The 5,936-nt window shown below is 38.2% G+C and overlaps 1 pseudogene; it reads right to left on the minus strand.

Annotated features, from left to right (window-relative positions):
* Positions 1–301: 301 nt before the first annotated feature.
* On the minus strand, positions 302–2,833 carry LOC147292426 (beta-galactosidase 11 pseudogene; annotated as a pseudogene).
* Between the last annotated feature and the right edge of the window lie 3,103 nt (positions 2,834–5,936).

Consider the following 5,936-nt stretch of genomic DNA (forward strand, 5'->3'; position numbering starts at 1 on the left):
CCAGTAGAGCACAACAATCCACACAAGACCCGCAACATGTTTTGGCTTACAAATTCAGCGTCTAAATCTATAAATGAATAATGACCAAGCTGGATACATGTTCATGAATGGAGTACTCAATTTGACAATTACTACATGGAAAAGTAAATTCAAGCTTCATGTATTTCTACCTGGCCATTTTAATTAACCAGCATCAGTTATATAGCTGGAGGATTTTAAATAATTAATTCAATTTATGAGAGAATCACACAAAACATTAATTATATCTAAACAGTGGTCTCAAACTACCTTTTATGGTTAGTTATACGGCGCACTTGACTTGGATAGCAAGTGTCTTCATGATATCTGGGCAACCATCATTAATGTTGTTGAAGAAAAGCTCGCGTTTGATCGGAACTGAGCAGCTGGTTTTTCCCAAACAATGTTGCTCAACAAGCTCCTTGGATACAGGGGAGTTGCATTTGCCCAAGACATAACTTCCACATACGCCAGCGGGATCACCGAAGCTTGCAAACTCCACAGCAACAACCTTTTTGTAGTTTGGACACTTGATATCCGCGGATGGTTTGACAACATCTAAAACAGGTCGGATATTGCCTTCATGTCTTTCCCACGATTTAACATTTGGAGGGTGATATTCTCTGATGAAGCTACAAATAGTGTCTCTGTTGACGGTCAGGATTTCAATGTGTTTGGGCTTGGCTGGCTCCTCCTCCAATACAACAAGAAGATTTTGCCTAGGCTTAATGAAGGATCTTGGGATGTGGTACTCGGATTGAGTAGGTTGTCCGAGAGGAGAGAGGAAAGACATCCAATGACGACCGATGCTTTTACCATTCACCCAAATCATTCCCTTGCCCATACCACTCATTCGGATAGCAACAGGGTCATTCCCTTCAGGAGCATCAAAATATGTCTTGTACCATGTCAGAGTTTGTGCTGCTCCCTTTGTTTTACTCCATTGAACTTGTTTTGAACCCTCCTCGGTGAACAATTGGAGCTTTTCTCCATTCAAGCCAACTTGATGCCCCCACCCGTTCTCTGAGAGATCCAGTGTTCCAGCTGTCAGTCCAAGGACTAATATAGCATTCGGCCCTGCATACCTGTGCTCCATGTAGGCTCCACTATCCGGAAGTCCAACTGTCATGGCAAGGAGCGCTATCTGGTTGACCCCAACCTTGAAGGTTACAGGTTTCTCGAAGAGGAAGCTCTTCTCATCGTGGCTGCCATGCCCCGAACCAACATATTCACCGTTGACAAATACGTGCAATGCGTGACCAAGACTTGCAATTCGTAGAACCGGTTGAATACTTTTCTTCATAGGCAAGTCCTGTGGACTAAGTTGAAGGCTTGTGGTGTACCATGCATAGTCTGTGGTATCTTTTAGCAAGCTGTACAGCTCTAGTGGTGTCCTGTTGTTGACTGGCACTTGCATAGTGCTTGGAATGGGTTCTGGAGACTTGGTCCACTTGAGATTATTAGCAATCTTTGATTGAACAAAATTCCTCTCATTATGTTGCGATACAATTGTTCGAGAATTGAAGATGACCGTCTTGCAATCAGGGAGGATGCTAATGGAGCGCGGTGGCAGGTAATAATCCTGACCACGCCATTGAACAATTGATTCAATTAAGGTGTGGTTGTTGGTCAAGAAAGCAGCACAGATGTTTGTCCCGGGTTTCTCATAGAACCGAACTTCAGTGTCTATGCCCATCCTTTGCACTCCAGGAACTCCCCAAAGCAAAGCCTTCTTGGATAGCTTTAAAGCCTTGTGCAAGTCTTTGAGGTGGCTCCATTTGGGGTCCCTCGGCAAACCATATTCATCAAGAGGAGCTTCGTCATAGTAGCGAGTTGTTGTGAAAATAGCACTTGTTCTTCCAAAATTTGTGCCACCATGGTACATATAGTAGTTGGTCAGAGCTCCGTTCTTTGAAAAAAATCGAGCAACTGAAAATGCAATATCTTCTGCGGATCTTTGTGAAGGAGGGTCACCGAATACTCTGTATTGAGCAGTCCAGTTCTCAGTCCATAGAGCAGGCTTGTAGGGTTTATTAGGGCCTGTGAAAGTATCTCCACAGTGCCTTCCATTGCACGTATTAATCACCGGATCAGGAGCATCCTTCTGCTTGCACATGATCCATGGTACTCTGATGTTTTGTGCCACTGCAATCTTTCCTGCCCAACGGACAAAACTGTTTCCCAATTCTCTATATGCAAGCTGGACATGATTGTACTCATTTTCAATTTGTGCTAAGATGATTGGGCCTCCCTGCGGAGCAAACAGCTTCTCCTCTTTTAACTTTTTTACAACCATCTTCACATACTTCTTCATGTGGTACTTGTATTCTGCATTGTCGGAACGAAATATGATGTTGGGGACCTCTCTTAGCCAATATGGAAGCCCTCCGTGGTTCCATTCGGCTTGGATGAATGGCCCAAGCCTAATGGTAACATACATTCCATTCTCTTGTACCAACTTAATGAACCTCACCAAGTCATAGTTTCCCTCAAAATTGTACTTCCCTTGCACAGGCTCATGAATGTTCCAGAACACGTAAGTTTGAATCACATTCAAACCTCCATGTTTAGCCTTCCTAAGAAGATCAGGCCACATTTCTGGGGTGCTTCGTGTATAATGGATTGAACCCGAAAACAGAAGCTCTCGTTTCCCATTGATAATCAGTGACCTCCCGTCAAATAACACTCCGCCACCGCTGCCGTTAACCTGAAGCTGATGCTTCTCCTTGTGGGCATGGCCTCTGGAATGGACTACTGAGGCTGAGACCACCATGGAAACTAGAGCAATCAGGAACACTCGAGATGGTACCGCCATTGTCTACGCTAATTTTTTTTTTTATTATTATTAATTTGGACAGGAAACTTTTTCCTCCTTAGAAGGAGCCAAGGAGGGTACCCAAAAGCTTGCTTAGAAACTCCTTCAAACACAATGATATATAAGGGTGATATATGGTGGTTATAAACGTGCAGAAGAAAACTTGGATTTGCAATTTTGAGGTTCTGTTACAAGCTCTTGGTCATTGATTTGCTTTGATGTTTAATTGTCTCCGCTGTACATTTTTTGAGAATTTCTCAGTTGTTTTCTTTAGCATTTGTTGGTCTCTTGTGTGCAATTTTGTGATTGGTTTGATGTTTATCTTAGAGGGAAAACAAAATCATTGATGGCATTATAAAGTTATAACTAATATGCAACTATTGTTGTTTGTGCTGTTACGGTTTTTTCTATTTTTTAAACGGCCGAAATTTTGATCTGGTAAACTTATACACGAAACATATATTAATTTATTTATTTAGCACTAGATGAATCAATGATTTTCTGGAACGTCTCTAACCAATCAAATGTTGTATTGACTCATGTGATAGAGCCAAGATATGTACTTCGTTTTCTGACATTTTTTTTAAAATATGTATTTCATGTCTTAATTGTATATATATGGGTCACATTAATTTAAATTTATTAATATTATAGTTTCTGTACTAATTCAAATAATTCGGTCAATTCACTGGCCAAAATAAAAAATAATAATAATAATTCGGTCAACTGCTACGAGTTGATATTCTTCTACGACAATAAAATTGGTGGTCCAATATCTGCTTGAGCGGCTGCAATAGCTATAACAAAAATTGAGAAAATATATATTTCCTCTTAACTGGCAACTATATCAAAGAAATTAGAAAAATGTTACAAAATTGACTGGGGATGGTGTAGACTTTATGTTTAGCTTGAAGGCTCAACTTAGCTAGGAGTAATTAAGATTGACTTGGGTAAATTGAATTTATTGATTCCTAGCTAGGCTTGGTGATAAAGCACACCAGGGATGGCCTAGTGGTAGCCTCTTTTATAATTAGTGGAGCATTGTAGGACATTTACATATTAAACATCACAATCTATCTCTCATGCAAACCCGGGTGGTGAGGACATAAAATACATAAGATATACCGAACCTGGATACTATTGGATGATACATAAGATATATCCTATACCAAAAAGTCCTTAAACGGCGATGCAAAATGCTCATCCTATACTAAAATGTCTCTTATACGGCGATATACGGTGTTCATTCTATATCTCATACATGAGACATATCTTATACGTATCCTATACTAAAACCTGGATACCCTATACATGATGCATGAAGACGTTCTTGTATAGGATGAGTGTCATGTATTTCCTTATAGTATTTGTGTTTGGACCAAGTTCTCACGACCTAAGTGTTGATGCAAGAATTTCGTTGGGCATCATATCTAGCATGACTCGTCCTAGGGAGAGCTAAGTGAGGCAACTACACTTGGGATACCCAAATGTTAAAGGCTCCAAATTTTATAAACTCTTTATATATTGTGTTAGATTAAAGTAATGTATTAAAAATATAAAAATTCAAAAACTAAATCTCCAATCCAAAAATAAGCATCACCCCATAAAACAGAAAAATCATGTAAATGTACATGGAGGGTTGAGTGTCTCATTTTTATGATTCACTTCACACACCAAAATCTCAAGACTAGCTATATGAATTAATGCATGTAAATAGGGGTGTCGTTGTTTTTACTGAAACCACCAATTTCCAACCAATTTTTTGGTAACATTTTTTACAATCCGAATACCGAAAACCTAACCCCATATTGAAGGAAGTTAGTTTGGTTTTAGTAAATACTGGAATAAACCCGAATTTTACCGATTACTACTAAATCAATGATTACCAAAAAAAAGACTAGAATATTTAACGAAATAAGTATATATAAATTTCTCTTATATATAACCTACAATGCAAACCATCTATTTTTAAGGGATCTCGAGTTCACTCCATATTATAATACAATGATCTGAATTGTTGTTTTTATATCTCTATTCAAATATTATCTATACAAAAAATTAAACAAATCGTAAACCATTAAGATATCTAATTTTGTTCAAACAAATAGACGAACAAAATATTTTGTTTATTGAAATGCTAATGATTAATTGGTTTTCAATTGATCTAATTTTTTGCATGGGCAATACTTCAAGACCAAAAAAGTACAATATGGAGTGGACTCCACAAGCAATCCCTTAAACCAAACTAGTTAAGGGATTCGTAAGGGAAGCTCTATATATAAATATACGAAATATTTGAGGAAAAAGACTCCAACTTAGGTGTCGGAGCCCGATCAGAACTCCTATTTCGAAAGTGCATCCGTTAGGCCAACTATAATATTTATGCGTCAAATGAGGCTAATCCGTCAATGTAATCCCAACGTTTATTATTTTCAGGGGTAAAATTGTCACTTCATTCACAATTAAAAATTAATTATAAAAAATATAAAATTAAAAGTAAATTACTAACAAGTCTATTTTAGAGCCCTTTGTACAAAAAAATTCACTTAAAATTAAAGTTTGAATGATAAATAGATCCACTTTGTACAAATAAAGTCCACATTTTTTATAAATAAGTCCACGTTATATTTTAAAACAAAAAAAAAACAAAAACTAAGCAAATTGCCACTGTGTGATTTCTACTGTCCGATAGTAACAATGATTGCTACTGCCAAACAATACCAATTAAAGAGTATTTTTACAATTTAAATAGCAATTAAACAGTATCAAGGCTGCAAAATAAGATCAAAGATCACAATCTGAGATCTAAAGCATGTGATCTTCAAACAACGATTTCCAAATCGAGATTGGAGGATTGAACTTTGTAGCCGACCTCAGGAGATAGTTTTCGATCTCCGGTGGGGCAATTTGGTGATGGTAGAGGAGCATGAGGAAGAAGAAGAGTTGTGCTGCTAGTGACCGTTGGTGTTGGTGTTGGTGGGTTCCATTGTCCATCATCTCCATCAATCAAGAAGACATAAAGAGAGGGGGAGAGAGAGAGAGAGAGAGAGAGAGAGAGAGAGAGAGAGGTTGTTATATGAGTGTGTGAGAGCTAGTGAGGGAG

The sequence above is a fragment of the Dryas octopetala genome, chromosome 2, assembly GCF_963921425.1.
Source record: "Dryas octopetala chromosome 2, drDryOcto1.1, whole genome shotgun sequence".
Lineage (NCBI taxonomy): Eukaryota > Viridiplantae > Streptophyta > Magnoliopsida > Rosales > Rosaceae > Dryas > Dryas octopetala.